Consider the following 17141-nt stretch of genomic DNA (forward strand, 5'->3'; position numbering starts at 1 on the left):
GCCACTCACCTGGCTCCTCTCCTCCTGAAGCACCTGCAACTCTGGAAAGCTGTTCCCAGAGGCAGCCCCAGTGCAGGGAGCCAGCCGGGCCCCTTGGGCTGCTCTGGCCCCAGGGGTGGCCCACCCTGGCAGGCCTCCTGCAACAGGAGGCTGAGAAGGGAGGCCCCAGCCGCAGCCAGATGGAGGACATCAGGATGGAAAGAATCTGCAGCCAAGGTAAGAGTGTCTCCTGATGCTTGGAAGAAAACTCTAGCGCTAGGAAGGAAAAGGGTTCTGGCTGAGGAGCCATTCAGGCCTGGGTTGATTCTGCACCTTCTCTTCTGAGCAGTATGGCCTCATCCTCCCTGAGCCTCAGTTCCCTCATCTACAGCATGGGAACTCAGGAGCTTCCCCACAGGGTTGGTATGAGGATTAAAAGAGGCATGAATTGCTGGGCACAGTGGCTCACGCCTGCAATCCCAGCACTTTAGGAGACTGAGACAGGCGGATCACTTAAGCCCAGCAATTTGAGACCAGCCTGGGCAACATGATGAAACTCCATCTCCAGAAAATCATATAAAAATTAGCCAGGCATGGTGGTGCACAGCTGTAATCCCAGCTACTCAGGGAAGTGAGGTGGGAAGATCACTTGAGCCCAGGATGTAGAGGCCGCAGTGAGCCAAGATCACACCACTGCACTCCAGCCTGCGCAACTGAGCAAGACTGTCTCAAAAAAAGAATTTTTTTTTTTTTTTTGAGACAGTCTCTTTCACCCAGGCTAGAGTATAGTGGCGTGATCTTGGCTCACTGCAACCTCCGCCTCCTGGGTTCAAGCAATTCTCCTGCCTCAGCCTCCTGAGTAGCTAGGATTACAGGCATGCACCACCACGCCTGGCTAATTTTTGTATTTTTAGTAGAGACAGGGTTTCGCCGTGTTGGTCAGGCTGGTCTCGAACTCCTGACCTCAAGTGATCCGCCTGCCTCAGCCTCCCAGTGCTGGGATTACAGGCATGGGCCACAGCACCTGGCCCCAAAAAACATTTTTTTAATAAATAAAAGAGGCATAAGTGTCACCACCTCGTGAGTGTCACAACCGCCCCCACAGAGGTCACCCGGAAACGCTGATGCACAGACGATGCCACCCATGGTGCACTCACAGAGGGGCTGCAGCCAGGACAAAGGAGACCCACGGGCATCCTTTCATCCACTTATTCCACAAGTGCATGCCCCTCTTATGCGCCAGGGCTGAGCCAGGAACCGGGAGGTTGATGGCTGCCTCCACACCCAGGGTGGAGCAGAGGCCTGGAGAGAGGGGTGCAGGTAAGGCGCAGCAAGCCACAGAGGAGAGACTGTCAGCTCTCACTGGGCAGTCAGAACGGCCTAAGAGACAGGCTCTCCCCTGGGTTCAAATCCTTCCCCTCTTCCCCTCCCCCGCTGCCTCCTGGACGTGTGTGGCCTCAGGCAGGGAAGGTGACCATCTTTCTGCCATCTTATTATCTTTAGTGTGGGAAGAAACTTCTCCTGTCTCTTATGGACCCCTAGGCACAGTAAGTGTGACATTTACCATGAGAACAGTCAGGATTCTCACTAGGTGGAAGGTAAGGGAAACCATGGTGTGTCTTTAAGTAGGAATCAAGACATGGAGGGGGCCCTCCATGGCCACAAGGGCCCACTGCTTGCTTGGGGCTGAGGCTGTGGGTCCCCACAAGGTGCAGCCCCTCCACCTAGGACATGGCAGGCCCTGTCAGAGCAGAAACCACCTGCGTCATGGTTCCAGGGAAGAAGCTGGATGGTGGACCTAGGTGGCACACACCTGTGGTCCCAGCTACTCTGGAAGGCAGGAGGATTGCTTGAGTCCAAGAGTTCAAGGCTGCAGTGAGCTATGATTGCACCTCTGCACTCCAGCCTGGGAGACAGAGCGAGACTGTGGCTCAAAAAGAAGAAAAGAAACTTGGTTGAAAATGTGAAGAAAGAGGTTGGGGAGAGCATGTGTGAAGCTTCCCAGGAAGGCTTCAACCTGAGTTTAGTCTTCATGGGAATAAAATTTTAAATAAACAGTCCAATTGTTCATTTGTTCATTCAGGAAATGTTGGTTCTAGGTCTGAAGACAAGATGGATAAAACCAGCGCTTGTCACATGACATAAACATGTGAAATGCACCTCTGAGGAGCCTAGAAGGAGCCCATCACACACCTGGTCTGGACAGGACACACAGCTTGGGCACAGGCAGTGCCACCTTTGGCAAAAATGTTTCCAGACATCGCAGGTAACGGTAACACAGTTATGACCTCCACCGGGAATCATTCTTGTGATACTGGGAGCAGCCAACACTTACCGGGGAGGTCTTCCCATGCGTCACCTCCTCCATCTTCCCAGCAACCCGGTGAGGTGTGGATTCCACCTGCCCAGTTCCTGTGAGCCGTATCTACTCACTATGGCTTATATGCAATGACTGGATGAAGACGCAAGGCAAACACTGTCAACAGCTCTTAGAGTGCATTGGACATTTCACCTGCTTAACCCCATCTGATAAGCACCCAAACAATGAGGCAGGTTTTTTTCTTCTCAATTTGCCACTGGAGAAACTTGCCCCCAGAGAGACCAGGGGGCTGGCCTGGGGCCACAGAGCTGAAAGGAGCCTGAACCACCCCCACTGTTGGACTCCAAGCCCTGGACCCTGCCCTCTGGCGCCAGCTGGAATCCAAGCAGTCATTAGGCGGGCCCTGCCCACCCTCCATGCTGGTGGCCAAACTGGGAATTCCAGTTGCTGAATTGCAGCTAAGTTTCCTGGAGAGAACTCAAGCTCTCCCTGTCACTCTGCCCAGCACCCATTATTTCTGTTTCAGCCACTGTTGGGCATGTCCCCCACAGTTTTTCAATTCTTTGCCTGACAGATAGAAGGAGACACCCCAGCCAGAAGGCCTGTCCCATGGCCTCCATAACTGGCCCAAAGAGGACACTAGGACAAGGAGGCGGATAATTAAAACCTAGAGTAAAATGACTGCATGAGTCAGGCCTAATTACACTCTGCACTGTGGCTGGTGACTCAGGGGTGCCTATGGGAGACAGAGCACCAGCTTCTGCAGCCAGCATCTGGCAAAGCGGTCCCGACCCTGGCTCAGACACTGGGTCACTTCATGACCTTAGACAAGTCACTTCATCCCTCTGCACCTCAGTTTCCTCTTCTGCAAGACAGCAGGAGCCATCTGCTTAGATTGTCGGAGGTGGCAGGAAGAGATAAAACAAGTTGGAAGCAGCCCAGGCTAAGCATACAGCAGGTGCTTATTAAGTGTCCCATGGTATGGAGCTGCAGCCAAGCATACAGCAGGTGCTTACTAAGTGTCCCATGGTATGGAGCTGCAGCTGGGCTGCCTCAGTCACTGAAGGTCAAAGTCACCAGTGGAATTTGGAGATGGGTCACACTGTTGAGATGGTTCACTGGATGCATAAAGCAACATACTCAGCCCCTTGGTTACTGTTATCTGTAATAGCTAAACTAAAAGTCAAATGAAATGTTGGGCCTGGGGTGGGGAGCCTTGAGGCTGGACCAAACTCAGATATGGTCTGTCTGGGCTCAGATCACCAGCCTCAAAGCTATCCACAAAAGGAAAAATTAAGCCAGGGCAGCAGAAAGTACCTCTGAGACCTGTGGGTACCAAGAAGACAGTCCATGTGGAGAAAGGGAAAAACCAACTAACTATGAAACCCAGAGGGTGTGGTGTCAAGGAATTGTTCCATTTTGCAGATTGGTATCATCAGCTTCCTGTGAAACTTTTACTAAAACGGGTTGTGAGAGTAACTACTTCATGGACAGTATCTTTCATTTTAAATGCTACAGAATGAAAGGGCACGTTTGGGTTGATGCAGGACCCACAGCTCACTATTGAACACTCCCTGATCAGTATATGTGATCCAGCTACACAGGAGGTTATGCCTGAGGGAACGGCCGTCCTGTCCGACTAGATGAAAGCCACCATGCAGTCTGTTTACCCTGAGAAGGGGACTGCCCAACTCTTCCTATAAATGCCAAGTGGAGCACCCCAGATGAAGCAACTGATATGCTTTGTATGCAGGCCATGTAGGATTGGCTTTATGATGACCAGGATATCCACCCATAGAATATACTCATTACCCAGGTCATGGTAAATGTTGTGGTTAAAGGGGTCCCTTCTATGTGGGTACCCCAAGTGACATTACTCTTGCAGAATCAAACAATTTAAGAAGTTCTCTGAAATTTGTTGTTGTAGAGCCAGGTGTGGTGGATCACACCTGTTATCCCAGCACTTTGGGAGGCCAAGGCGGTTGGATCACTTGAGGTCAGGAGTTCAAGACCAGCCTGGGCAACATGGTGAAACCCTGTCTCTACAAAAGATAATTTTTTTAAATGTTGTTGCAGCTTTCTTTCAGATCCTAATAAAATATGAGGATAATTAAGGTTTAAAAAATGGAAAAGTCAAAAGCATGCCAAGTTTTCTAGTACTCCAGCTGGTTACATATGATGGTCTGTTCTTGTGCAGATTTTAAACTGATAGGCAAATTTCATCAAGAAAAATTCAGAGCACAAAGTTGGACCTGCGACTATAGGGTTCCTAAGTTCTCTGCTTACTGCTCTATTTTCTTTTTCTGCCTGCTTTAAATCTGCCTTTACCTTTCTACTGGTATTGAGATAACAACAAGTTGGCATCTTTTTTTTTTTTTTTTTTTTTTTTGCATACTGGTGAGTTTGTATTGATATCTCATGGCTAGAGTTCTGAAGTAAAAGCTACAGGATCTTTGTATATATGTATGCGTATGCTTAGATGTGTTTATGTGTATGTATGTGTGTTATGGCCACAAGTTACCAAATTGGCTTAAAAATAAAAGTACTCATAAATTAAGTAATAAGCCCTAGTGCTTTTCAAGTTAATGTGACTTAAGTAAATCTTTTATAAATAAGCTGGCTTTAAAATTATTAGTAAAATAAAATTAGAGATGTCTTCATAATTATCAGCATACCTTATTGTTTAAATTCATTGATCAAACAGTTTTATATTTATCTCTGCTAGATACTATAAGGTGTCAAGGTTTGGCGTGAAGATTATAAAACTATAAATCCAGCCTGAAGCCAAATGACCCTTGAATAATTGTTGATAAGTAAAGTATTTAATATTATTTATTTAATGAAAACAGCTAAATCCTGAGTTATTGGCAAAAATTCCATTTATTTAACCTTAAGATTCACATTTAAGTAAACACCTGATATTCACAGGCTATAAAAATGGTTAAAACAGGAAAATAACTTTAAATAATGACCATCCCAGTTTTCATAAGTAATCTAAGTAAACTATTAAAAATAATAACTAATTAGGTAAATGTAATAGAATAAATACCTATAAGTAAGCTGGGTGCGGTGGCTCATGCCTACAATCCCAGCACTTTGGGAGGCCGAGGTGGGTGGATCACCTGAGGGCAGGAGTTCGAGACCAGCCTGACGAACATGGTGAAACACTGTCTCTACTAAAAATGCAAAAAATTAGTCAGGCGTGGTGGTGCATGCCTGTAATCCAGCTATTTGGGAGACTGAGGCAGGAGAATCGCTTGAACCAGGGAGGAAGAGGTTGCAGTGAGCCAAGAATGTGCTACTGCTCTCCAGCCTGGGCAATAGAGTGAGATTGGATCTCCAAAAAAAAAAAAAAAAAAAACACAAACTTATAAATAAATTTACATATAATTAAAACTCTACAGTCATATTAAATATTCATTAAAGTTTTTTAAAAAATTATATTACAGTAAAACATTTTTCAAAAAAACGTGTTATTAAAAGGAAAATAATTTTTGTTTAATTCAAAGGTTATTTATGAGATGAAGTAAAAATAACCAGTAAAAAAGAGAGATGTAAAGAAAGTTATACATATATGGAGGCATTTTTGTCAAGAAAGGTTAAAAGAAAAATAATTTTATACGAGAAAAAAATTTTGTATGATAAATTTTTGTCCTGAAATAAAATGACTGTTTAAGAAAAAGAATGTTTAGGATAAAATGGGAGGTCCAAGCATATCATAAATGTTTGTGCAAGTCCTAATAAGGTTTATAAAAAGAGAACTTACATATATGTGTGTGTGTGTGTACATATATATATATATAAAAACTTTGTGTGATTAAATTGGCTATAATTAAAAGGAGATTATGTATAATAGTGTTTCTACAGATTAGGCCTTGATATTAAAAGTGCACTAATGCACAGTGGCCAATGTGGTGAAACCCCGTCTCTACCAAAAATACAAAAATTAGCCGAGTCTGGTGGCAGGCCCCTGTAATCCCAGCTACTCAGGAGGCTGAGGCAGGAGAACTGCTTTAACCTGGGAGGCAGAGTTTACAGTGAGCTGAGATCCTGCACTGCACTCCAGCCTGGATGCCAGGAGCAAAACTCTGTCTCAGAAAATAAAAAAATGCACTAATACACTAAAGAATTGGCTAGAACAAAATTTTCTTAAAGTATTGATTTATTCTTAATAAAATTGCAAGATATTTTAATTTTTAACCCAAAAGTTCAACTTTTATTGCATGTTGCTCATAAACCAAAAATAAAATTCTAAGCCCCCCAGCTGATGGACCCCCGACCCCTAGTCAGTGAAGGGCATTCCAAAGAAACCTGAAAAACTAGCACAGGCCATGATGAAAAGCGGGTTGGACATGCCTCATAATACTCTCCTCCCTTTGGAATTCAAGCACTGCTAACCAGCGTTAACATTAAAACAGAGACTTAAGGAAGACAAAACAGACTCTTTATAGCAATAAGACACCAAATTCCAACCTGACTCTAGCCTAGCATCACATGAGAAATAGCAGGCCCTGGAAGAAACTCAAGTATTTTACCACAAAATGCATTCCTTTGACATATTTTGAAATCGCCCTACAAAGCTGTCTCTGGTGGAGAAAATCTGCATCCTGCAGAGAATCCCCTCCCTTCCCAGATCTTTTCCCTGATCCAGGAGAGAATTAGCTAAGAGTCTGGCACCTTTTCATGTCTGATCAGAGCTCTGGAGCCTGCTACCTGGAGGCTTCATCTGCACCATAAAAATACCTTGGTCTCCACAATCCCTTAGCTTAACACAGACACTCCTTTCTATTGATTCTAGATCTTTAAATCATAATCCTAGCTGTTTAAACCAATTGCCAATCAGAAAATCGCTGAATCCATCTAGGATCTGAAAGCCCCCACTTCCAGTGCTCCTGCCTTTCCAGACTGAACCAATGTATACCTTCTATGTATTGACTGACATCTGCCTATAACTTCAGCTTCCCCTGTGAAAGGAAATTAAATTTTGGGACCCCCAAGCTCATTTAGCTAAAGGGAAGACTCAAGCTGGGAACTTGGTCACGCAAACCTGCCTCCATTTTTTGGTTCCTGAATAAGATGGCTACAAGATGAAAAGCTACCAGCCTCCCCCATATTTTGCCCACAAGTAAATTCCTAGTGAGCCGTTAAAACTTCATCATGGCAATGCAAATTGATAGCTTATCTTTACAGGTGTAGTCACTCTGGCCCCAACCCCACCGCCAGACCAAATGCATATCTGATTGCTCCCCTACCCCATTTTGTCGGCGTTCTCTTATGTAAAATGCACGTTCCCCACATTTTTCCTTCACCCCTTTTTTTAATGTGAAAACTGTGCTTCTCAATATCCCACCCTTTCTTCTTTAAATTTGGAGCCCTCAAAATCATCTTCAGAGAAAGGCGTAGACCTGTCTCCCAGGCACATCCTTAATGTTGGCAAATAAATCTACTAAAATGATTGAAACTCGTCTCGTCATTTTCTTCGATTGACACCCTAAAATGCATAAAATCAGACTGTAACCCAGCCACTTCGGGCACTTGTTCTCGGTGCCTCCTGGGGCTGTGCCAGGGATCATGATCCTCACATTTGGTTCACAATAAATCTCTTTAAATATTTTACAGAGTTTGACCCTTCGTTGACATGCTATTTTCAGCTTTCTCTCCCCTTCAACTTTTTTCTCAACTCCTCTCATTTTTTTACTCAGATTCTAACTATTGTTGTGATCTGATGCTAAAGATGTTTTATCTTAAAGGTCTAAAGGGAATTTTTTTCTTTTTTTTTTTAAGACCAAGTCTCGCTCTGTTACCAGGCTGGAGTGCAGTGGGGCGATCTTGGCTCACTGCAACCTCCAACTCCCTGGTTTAAGCGATTCTCCTGCCTCAGCCCCCCAAGTAGCTGGGATTACAGGCATGCGCCATCACGCCCAGCTAATTTTTGTATTTTTAGTAGAGACGGGTTTCACCATGTTGGCCAGGATGGTCTCGATCTCCTGACCTTGTTATCCAGTCCGTCCGCCTCAGCCTCCCAAAGTGCTGGGATTACAGGTGTGAGCCACAGTGCCCGGCCCTAAAGGGTATTTTCTTCTACTATAACATTCTGTACTCTTTGCTGTTCCTGTCTAAATCATTCTATGAAACCCAACACCTTCTCTTATGACCCAGGACACACTCTTCCTGTGTCTAAATTAATTCAAGTACCATTTTCAGTTTTGACTTGCAAGGCCATCTAACTGGATTTCCCATAGGGAAAAAAGTCACACTGCAGAAGGTGGGGTTTTTGTTTTGGCTTCTGGTAACTGGCCTAACAAACATATTTTATGTTTTGGGGTTTGTTTCTCTGTCACCCAGGCTGGAGTGCAGTGTTGCAATGAGGACTCACTGCAACCTCCACCTCCCAGGTTCAAATGATCCTCCCACCTCAGCCTCCCAAGTAGATGGCATGACAGGCACATGCCACAACACCCAGCTAATTTTTGTGTTTTTTGTAGATGTGGGGTTTTGACATGTTGGCCAGGCTGGTCTCAAACTCCTGGGCTCAAGTGATCTGCCCGCCTTGGCTTCCCAAAGCTCTGGGATTACAGGCATGAGCTACCACGCCTGGCCATATTTTATGTTTTATTGAAATAATTCCTATGTCATCATGAGTAAGTTTTTTATTTGCTTACTAAAACTGAGATTTTAAAAAAATTATTATATCCGTGTAACTTTCTGTATTGCTTATTTATTTTGAGACAGAGTTTCACTCTTGTTGCCCAGGCTGGAGTACAATGACCAATCTTGGCTCACTGCAACTTCTGCCTCCCGGGTTCAAGCAATTCTGTTGCCTCAGCTTCCCAAGTAGCTGGGATTGCTGACACGTGCCACCACGCCTGGCTAATTTTGTATTTTTAGTAGAGATGGGGTTTCACTATGCTGGTCAGGCTGGTCTCGAACTCCTGACCTCAGGTGATCCACCCACCTCGGCCTCCCAAAATGCTGGGATTACAGGCATGAGCCACCAAGCCCGGCCTTGTATTGCTTTTAAAGTCCTTGTGCTGTTAAGTTACAAGGATTTGATGGCTGGGTCCACCAAGACCTGCTAAATCTTAAACAGTGACAGCAGTTAAAGTCTCATCTTCAGACCCAGGAGAAGATGATAATCAAAATAAGCTACATTTATGAGACACAGGGCCAGAAATTAAAACCGTTCAACCTCTCAAGGCCAAGGGACTATCATGGAAGAGGTGGACGCGTGAGATTGTAAAGACAAATTTTGAGAGATAAAATTTAGTTTAGAGTTTCTCTACAAATTAAACATTAACATCAAAGGCACACTGATATAAGACCAGTATCTGGGCCTCTGTGTCAGATTAACAAGGTTTCTGGGAGCATTAACTCACATTTTAATAATAATAATAATAATAATTGTATAAATAGTGGGGATTAGTTTTTTAAAATTAAAAAGTAAAAAATTATAAAAGATTATAAAAAGGTTTATAGAAGGCTGGGCATGGTGGCTCACGTCTGTAATCCCAGCACTTTGGGAGGCCGAGGCAGGTGGATCACGAGGTCAGGAGACTGAGACCATGGTGAAACCCTGTCTCTACTAAAAATACAAAAAATTAGCTGGGCGTGGTGGTGGGCGCCTGCAGTCCCAGCTACTTGGGAGGCTGAGGCAGGAGAATGGCGTGAACCCGGGAGGCGGAGCTTGCAGTGAGCTGAGATCGCACCACTGCACTCCAGCCTGGATGACAGAGCGAGACTCCATCTCAAAAAAGAAAGATATAAAAAAAAGATTTATAGAAATTATATCTTATGGAGAAAATAAATAAAAGATTTGTTTATTTGATTAAATTTGGCAGGATAAGTGATATATTCATGTAGAGGTAAAATTTGTTTTTCTCTCTTCTGAACCAGATTTCTGTGTAACTGTCCTTTGAGAAAAATAATAAAAAATAAAACAAACAAACAAACAAAAAAAGGGGGTGGGGGGGCCAGGAGAGAAAGAGAGAGACATATTTAATTGACCTCATGCTGTCTTCATCAGGTTGTATTGTTTGGGAAAGTAAGGCTCCTCTCAAAGAGTAAAAGTTTTTGCCTGTTTAAAAAAAAAATATTTGAGTCAGCACTATATCTAAATAAATGAATGATACAATGACCTGTGACCCTGTTTTGTGTTATCAAGAGTTTTAAACCTTTGCTGTTTGACAAGCTTTCCAGAATTAAATGATTAGTTCAGTCTTTGTGGTCTCATTAATTATTTTGATATTAGGTCCTGAAGTTCAAAAGGGACATATTCAGCTGATTTGGTATGTTAAAATCATACAGGAAGCATTGTTGAGTATGAAATGGTATTTAACTTTCTTTGGATTATATATACATATATATGTGTTATTAGTATGTGTTCCAAAATTGTACCAGATTCCTGTGATTCTGGTATATCTTAATATATGTTATCAGTAGCTATTATGATTATTATGTTAAATTGTTGTATGCCACAGAAATAACCAAATTTCCTTGTCAATTGTGTCTTTAACTATGGCTGTTCTAACACTTTTGACATCCACAATTGTTTTACTTTAATCCTTTCGTAGCGTGGTTTATAATCAGCTATAGAATTCTGAGAGGTTCTCTGATAACTTTAAAGATTGTGCCATTGGAATAGAGAGAAAAACTTCCAGGGTTCTCATGGAGAGCTGATGTATTCATGAGGTTTCCTGACCCAATACCGAGCAGAACAGGAGTTAATTGCATGGACTGAACTAACAGTAGATTGAAATAATCCTTTTTTTTTTTTTTTTTGAGATGGAGTCTCACTCTGTTGCCCAGGCTGGAGTGCAGTGGTGCGGTCTTGGCTCACTGCAACCTCCGCCTCCCAGGTTCAAGCAGTTCTTCTGCCTCAGCCTCCCGAGTAGCTGGGATTACAGGCGTGTGCCACCAGACCCGGCTAATTTTTGTACTTTTAGTACAGGTGGGGTTTCACTATGTTGGCCAGGCTGGTCTTGAACTCCTGACCTTACGATCCGCCCGCCTCAGCCTCCCAAAGTGCTGGAATTACAGGCATGAGCCACCATGCCTGGCCTGAAATAATCTTTTATTTATTTTTTTTTACACTGAATCTCACTCTGTCACCCAGGCAGAAGTTCAGTGGCAGAGTGGCTCACTGCAACCTCCTGGGTTCAAGTGATTCTTCTGCCTCAGCCTCCAAAGTAGCTGGGATTAAAGGCACCTGCCACCACACCCTGCTAATTTTTTTTCTTTTTTCTTTTTTATTCTTACTAGAGTGGTTTCACCATGTTGGTCAGGCTGTTCTGGCACTCTCAACCTCAGGTGATCCGCCTGCCTCGGCCTCTCAAAATGCTTGGATTACAGATGTGAGCCACTGTGCCTGGCCTGAAATAATCTTTTATGACTCTTTGTTTAAAACATTTGATTATTTTTGTTTTGTTTTTCTTCTTTTAAGCTATTTACACCTTTAAACAATTAAGGTAAACTTTTATGAGCAAAATTTAAAACATAATTCCTTTTTCTCTACTTAATTTCTCCGAAATTTGAAAACTATCTGTCGGTATTCTTAATCTATGGCAATATAGTTATTTGCATAGGTTCAATCAGAATTTATCTTATAGCAGGACACAATTGGAGACACTGGTTATTTTATCAAGGCTTTGCTTAGAATGGCATCTTCAGATTGCCTTGAGAAAATGAAGCTGACCTACAGAGCCAATAAAAGCCCCTTGGAAAAACTGGCCTCATACCTTGTCCTTTACAGGGTCCTGACCTGTGGTGGGTAAGAATGTCACTTTCTGACAGGCCCAGGATCGTTTTCTTGGGACCTTGAAAAGAGAGGAAGTCACCCAATTCATACAGGTATCAGCAGGCACAGATAAATCCTTGGCTGGGCTCAAGCCTTTTGGAAAGGTCTAATCTTAGATTCCTTATGAAAAAGTTTCCAGCCAAGCAAAAATTTTTTAAAGCCTATACGGCAGATAATTCTTGCTGCACTTTATGCAAATAATCAAGCTAAGTATAATAAAACTAAAATGTAATTTTACAAATAAATTGGTCCTACTATGATTTTGTCTCTAACAAAATTGGGGAATTGGAAAGAGAAAAATTATGTTTCAAGAAAAACTACAGTAGACTTGTTATTGGATTGTAGTCTTGTCCAGGATTTTTCAATTTTTATTATTTTTCTACAATTTGGACTGAATCCTAAAACTTTTCCTGGCTACAAGTCTCCAGAATAATATTTTCAATTTTTTTATTTCTTTTCATTGTTTTCCTTTCCATTTTTTCCTGATTTAGAATCACAAAAAATTAAAGCTGTGCCTTTAAGCCCTGTGAACTGAAGCTAGACAAACATTGGAAGAAAATAACAGCAACCTATTTATATATTAATACCTAAGCTACTTTTATCCCTGCATACTGACTGACATATGGACTTCAGAGGGGTATGGCATGGCCTATGTCAGTTTTCCAGGATTGTTTTCCTTTTTGTTGTTATTCCTCCCATTGTTTTTCTCTTTTCCTCCCGTATTTTTCTTTGTGAGACTCGAGACTACACAACCTACTAAAAGTCAGCTTTCCTAACCACCTGGGACCTAAGCCATCTCGGAATAAACCATCCTAGCCACAAGAGACCTCAGACAAAACCCAAGACCACAGACTCAGTTTTCTTCTAAGATGCTTTCTTTGAAAGATTTTTTTTAATGGGGGTGGGAGGAGAAAAGTGAAAGGAAAATAAAATCTTGGAGCACAATTCATTCTGTCAACTGGAAGAACATTAGTCTGAAAGCTCTCTTGTTCCTAAGCAGATAGAGAGCTACAGATAAAAAGTTATTTACACAGAGAGCAACTCTATGAGCACAAGACAAATACCTAATTGACTATTTCCATACCTGCTCCCTTTCTCTTGCAACATAAGGATTCACTAATGCAACCACACCCTCTCTTTTTCCCCTCCAGCCTGCTTCTCCCTTTTAAATATTGAAGCCCTCAAAATCATTTTTGGAGAATGGCACAGACCGCCCACTGTTTTTGTGAATCTGTGTTCTTTTCTTCTGAGCATGTCCTTAACCCTGGCAAAATAAAATTCTAAATTGATTGAGACTTGTCTCAGATACTTCTTGGTTTTCGAGGATGATAGCAACAATGGTGAGGGTGGCGGTGCTGATAATGGTGGTGGTGCTGGTAGTGCTGATGGTGGTCACTAAGGTGCTGCTGGTGCTGGTGGTGATGATGATATGCAATAATAACGAGGGCGATATGCACATTTAATTGTCCTCACCGTGTCCCAAGCCCCATGTTAGGAGCTTTTTTTTTTTTTTTTTTTTCTCTGTCACCCAGGCTGAGTGCAGTGGCGCAATCTCAGCTCACTGCAAGCTCCGCCTCCCAAGTTCAAGCAATTCTCCTGCCTTAGCCTCCCAAGTAGCTGGGATTACAGGCGACTGCCCCTATGCCTGGCTAATTTTTGTATTTTTAGGAGAGACGGGGTTTCGTCATGTTGGCCAAGCTGGTCTCAAACTCCTGACCTCGTGATCTGCCCGCCTCGGCCTCCCAAGTGCTGGGATTACAGGCGTGAGCCACCGCGCCCAGCCTAGGCACTTTCCTGTATTACCCCATGCAGTCCTCTCGCCAAGCCTATGCAGTAGATATTGTTACTACCTCTATTTTGGAAGAGAGGAAACCAATGCCTAGGGAGGATGAAAACCTCACCCAAGGCCCTGCCTGTGGCCACTGGTGGAACTGAGAGACACGGCTGTTTACCTCCACGGGCTGTTGCAAGAACGCCTGAGGTTAGGTGGGAAAGAGGCTGTGTGAAACGCCAAGCCCAGAGGCCTTTCCTGAGGACTGTCCCAGAGAAGGGGAGGAGGGTGAGAGCAGGAGGCCCCAGGAGGGGTTCAGATGCTTCCAGCAAACAGAGCAGAAAAGCTGGTTCTTTCACACCAAACAGACTGACTCAGAGGTCAGAGCAAGATTTGATTCATTGTCTTAACATCCATCATGCATCACTCAATAAACATATACTGAGAGCCCCACACAGAGTGGTGAGTCTTAGGGAAATCTTCCCGGCTGTGCCAGCGAGCCAGGCTGGCTGCAGAGTCCTGGGCTCAGTGGGCCCCTCTTCGCCCCCAGACAGCTCCTTCCCCGGCAGCCCAGCCCCTTCCCAGGGGCAGCTCACTCACCTCCAGCCTCGAACCTGAGAGAAGCCCGGGCCCGGTGGAGAAGCGATTGCACTTACCTCTCTCCAGCTCCATGCACAGTACCCCGTGTTGGTAACTGGACATGGGCTGCGGTGGAAGTATTCACACTGTGGAACTGACAAACATTTCAAACCAAGGCTTCTGTCCTGCGGGGCTGGTTATTCAACATTTACCAGCACAACACTGTCCAGGCCCTGATCCTCCTCCTAGCTGTGGCCTCTGCAAGGCCAAGTCTGGGGACCCTGAGGCATGGAGGAGGGGTGTACGAATGGCCTGCCTTAAGCTGCTGACGGTGTTGAGGCCCCACATGGCCCTGCAGCCAGCAGGCCAGTAGGAAAGACAAGACCCCAAACCAGATCCGTTTCCAGAACTAAGGCTTTGCTGTTGATTGTCCTCCATCTGATGCCACAAAGCCAAACCCAGGTCAGGAATGGATGCTTGTCTATGGGAGCGAGGGAGGGAGGCCGCCTCTCAGCCCCTAGCACAGACAGAAACTAACCATCTACCAAGCATGGCTCAGGTGCCATCTATTCAGATGGTGGGGAGGAATGCTGAGGCTCAGAGAGAGTGAAAGGGTGAAAGGGTTTGGGGAGGGCCTGCCTGAATAACTCCCGCCTGTCTGACACCTGTGCCCTCGGAGAGCCTCCCTAGATAAAGCTAGAGACGACCTCACCTCCTCAAATACAATGCAATGGCACCTGGTCCACCCTTGACCTCTGTCTGGGCTTGTTTAATCATGGGCCTCCCACTTTAGAGGCAGGGATAAGGGTTTGAACTTTGGGGTCTCTGCTAGACTCTGAGCCTTTCCAGAGACTGCACATAGTAGGTGCTCAACAAATAATTGTGGAATGAAAGAATAGTTGAAAAAGCCTAGTTCTCACAGCTGGATTATGACAATGGTATCAGTCAGGGTTCAACCAGAGAAGCAGAGCCAGTGGGAGGTTTATCATAAGGGATTTATTGCAAGGAATTGGCTTAGAGGATCACAGAGCCAGTTAGGCGAGTCTGAAGTCTATGGGGCAGGTCATCAGCAAGGCTGGCTGGAAGTTCAGATGGGCTGCAGCTGCTGCCCCCAGGATTGATTCTACTCTTAGGCCTTTCAACTGGCTGCATCAGGCCCACCTGGGTGATCTAGGACAATTTCCTTTAAAGGCAGCTGATTATGGGATTTAATCACACACACAAATACCTTCAGAGCAACACCTGGGTTCATGTTCCACTGGATACCTGGGCTCATCGCCTGACCAAGCTGACAGCTAAGACTGACCCTCCTAATGCCCATCAGAGTGAGCTGAAGGCACAGCTCCTCAGCATCACCACTGCCCCTCACTGGGTGCCTGTTTGCCTGCCTGTCTCCTCTCACGCTCCTCGAGGCTGGGGTCTGTGCCTTGGTCTTCCCTCGATCCCAGGAAGTGAGCAGGTGCCAGGGAAATTTGCTGCCCCAAAACATGCAGGATGGTGACTGCCTCGCCCAGGGCCCTGCTGCGGGAACTTACAGCCTGGGAGAGACAGAGTGCGGGTCTCTAATTTGGGTGATCCTGTGGTCGGTCGGCACCCCTTCCTGCTGAGGCTGAACGGGCATTTCCGGGGGCCCTGCCATCCACGCCACCAGAGATCTCCCTGAACTACATCAGTTTCTCCTTCCTCTCTTCCCACCCAAACTCACCTGTCCAGGATCTCATCCCTGAGGCCTGGCTCTCTGCCGGTCGACGAGGGGTGCAATGTACACCTTCACGGAGAGCTTCAAGGACTGACCCACGGCATGAGGTGTGCAGCGTGCTCCCGACTTGGGGCCAGAAGACCCAGCTTTGGGCAGGCTCTGTAACCTGGTTGAGCCCTCACCCTCACTGAGCCTCAGCGTCCCTGTCTGCAAAATGGGGGAAGCAGCACACCCCCCCGGCACAGCCCGACTCTGGAACAACAAACGTATGCCAAGATGCCAAAGATTCTCATCCGCCCTGTGGCTTGGTGCTGGCCAGGGAAATGGGGGCCGAGCTGCGGCCAGTCAGGGCTGGGCCTGGCTCCACACTCAGGATGATTGAATTCTGCATGGTGGCTCTGGCCGGGCTTCCCGGACAAGCCTGGGTGAGTCAGGGACAAGACAGGCCTGGGTGGGGCTGGGGGAGGGCAAGAGTGTACAGCAGCTGCCACCATGGCCATTCTAACAACACCTCCCCGGCGTGGCGCCCCACCTTTCCACTGCCCCCAGATCCCAACTCCCACCCTGGAAACGTGGAACAATGGGAAACTTCATCCCCTTCCTTGGGGCACAACTGAGGCTAAGGTAGAGAAGGCGACCCGTGACTTCGTGGAAGGCCGGGAAGCAGAGAGCCCAGCTGACCCTCACTGCCCTTCCACGAGTCCCAGCACTGTCCCTGGGCCATTCTTCATCACTGCCACCTCTCAGTGGGGGAGCCAGCCAAATTCTGTGCCAAGCCAGGGGTGGGCGAGCTAACAGGTAGGTGGCACCGAACATGCCCTGCTTAATCAGTGCCCCCGCACCGCCCCCCAAGCACACCTGAGCCAGCTCCCAGGGTCCTCAGGCAGGTGCTGGCTCACAGCAATGATCAAGGAGGGGTGGCCTCTGGGGTGGACAGAGAGACAGACCCGGGCACAGGGAGGTGAGGGATCAGGAGGGGCAGATGGGAGGCCCCCAGCCC

The 17141-nt window shown here is 45.8% G+C and overlaps 1 protein-coding gene across 3 annotated transcripts in view; it reads right to left on the reverse strand.

Annotated features, from left to right (window-relative positions):
* The window catches only part of GPR78 (G protein-coupled receptor 78), a 31394-nt gene extending 14873 nt beyond the window's left edge, over positions 1-16521 (reverse strand). Inside the window, exons 1-2 of one of the 3 annotated variants that reach the window (XM_063723303.1) lie at positions 16148-16497; positions 10-1903 (exon numbers count right to left, since the gene is read on the reverse strand). The gene's annotated coding sequence lies outside the window, so the exon portion shown is untranslated. Of the gene's footprint in view, positions 1-9; positions 1904-16147 lie in introns of all 3 variants that reach the window. The other 2 variants (XM_063723301.1, XM_063723304.1) reach the window with 2 other exon arrangements.
* Positions 16522-17141: the final 620 nt, after the last annotated feature.

The sequence above is a fragment of the Pongo abelii genome, chromosome 3 (assembly GCF_028885655.2).
Source record: "Pongo abelii isolate AG06213 chromosome 3, NHGRI_mPonAbe1-v2.0_pri, whole genome shotgun sequence".
NCBI lineage: Eukaryota > Metazoa > Chordata > Mammalia > Primates > Hominidae > Pongo > Pongo abelii.